The sequence below is a fragment of the Sinocyclocheilus rhinocerous genome, unplaced genomic scaffold (genome assembly GCF_001515625.1).
Source record: "Sinocyclocheilus rhinocerous isolate Xijiao unplaced genomic scaffold, SAMN03320098_v1.1 scaffold828, whole genome shotgun sequence".
Taxonomy (NCBI): Eukaryota; Metazoa; Chordata; class Actinopteri; order Cypriniformes; family Cyprinidae; genus Sinocyclocheilus; species Sinocyclocheilus rhinocerous.
The window spans coordinates 348,109-350,331 of NW_015634025.1; positions in this window are offsets into that span (position 1 = coordinate 348,109).

Genomic DNA, 2,223 nt, shown 5'->3' on the forward strand with positions numbered 1-2,223 from the left:
TAAAACGATCAACTGCACATACCTCTGCTGAATCGTAACTTGAACGTGGTCTCGCGATTCATACGCCCACAGTGGGTTATGATTGGTCGACAGACAGGGTCAAATCTGATTGGCTAAAGAGTACGAGTGTGCCGCGTGGGAGGAGTTCGCTGCCAGGAAAGTCAAAAATACACACACAAATCCAAGGCCATTGACAGTCAGCCCATGATAAACTCGTGAATTTTAAACATTTAAAAATTGTGTACACAGTTGTACATCTGTGAATTGTGTTTTGCATTTGTGAAACATATTTTATGAATATATATTCTTATTTCGTGCACGTGCATTATTTCTCATGCATGTGAATTGGGTTACGCATGTGTGCATCGCGTCTTTTGCGTGAATTATTATTGAGATACCCGCACTTGCGGTCTTTGCACTTGACCACTTGACTACTCATATGACGTATTTCCTATATTTGGCCCAAGTGAGGAGTCCAAATACCCACACTTGTGGTCTTTGCACTTGACCACTTGACTACTTATATGACGTATTTCCTGTATTTGGCCCAAGTCCACAAGTGAGGATGTGAGGAGTAAGTGAGGATGAAGACCACAAGTGTGTGTTGAACTTTTCATCACCTGATGGAACACACTTATAGTGTTGTAAAAATGCAAGTGTTTACATAGCTTTATTTTTATTTTCAATACTTTGCATTATAAAATCAACTTCTAAATGTCTGTTCAGTGTCTCTATAACATGACAATTTAATTTTGTGGTGCTTCTAATTAAGTGATAAAAAAGCAGTTGCAAATGTTGTACAAAATAAATATCAACACTACTCATCTGCACCAATAAAATGTGCAACCCTTTGTTTTACTACCAAATTATATGTAATATCTAATTATCATTTATATTTAACATACATTGGAAAGGTTTCCGTGACCTCTCGCGAGATCTCTGCAAAAAGTCTCACGATTTATTTCCAGAACATGATGCATGATGGGATACACTAAGCCTCGAATAGCGCTCCGGAGCAGTATTCGTGATAGTGTGGGTTTAGTGTGTGTTAAGGGCACTGCGCTCTGGCGTTTTTAAGATCTGGGACAGTCTTGTGCACTTACTTCCTGTCGCTCGCACGCGCTCTCGAGTGGCCAAGACCACAAGTGTGGGTATTTGGCCAAGGCATAAGTCTCTCACACACAAACACTTAAAACACACACACACACACACAACACATAAACACACACAACACATAAACACACTTAACACACACACACACACAACACAAACACACTTAACACACACTTAACAACACAAACACACACACAAACACACTTAACACACACACACAACACAAACACACTCACTTAACACACACACACACACACACACACACACTTAACACATAAACACACATACTTAACACACACACACTCAACACATTTTATAAAGTTGTGTATAGTTTTGACAAAAGTGTTCCATTTTGCAAATGATCTTAAGTGTTGTGCTACTTTGGTGTAGGGTTGTGTTAATTGTGTGTAGTGTTTTGACAAACCGGGCCCTGTTTTCAAAATTGTGCTTAAGCAATCGTAAAAAACTGTAACACATAAACACACACACACACTCAAACAAACACACACACACACACTCTTAACACACACTTAACACACAAACACACACTTAACACAAACACACAAACTTAACACAAACACACACACAAACAAACACACACACACACACTTAACACAAACACACACTCAAACAAACACACACTTAACACATAAACACACACACACACACACACTTAACACACAAACACACACTCAAACAAACACACACACTTAACACACAAACACACACAAACTTAACACGAACGAACACACACTTAACACACACACACTTAACCCGTACACATAAACACACACACTCAAACAAACACACACACACACTTAAGACATAAACACACACACACACTCACTTAACACATAAACACACACACTTAACACATAAACACACACTCACTTAATACATAAACACACACACACTCACTTAACACATAAACACACACACTTAACACGTAAACACACACACACATACACACACTTAACACACACTCACTTAACACATAAACACACACACACTCTTAACACAAAAACACACACACTTAACACACACACACACTTAACCCGTGAACACACTCAAACACACACACACACACTTAACACACACTCACTTAACACA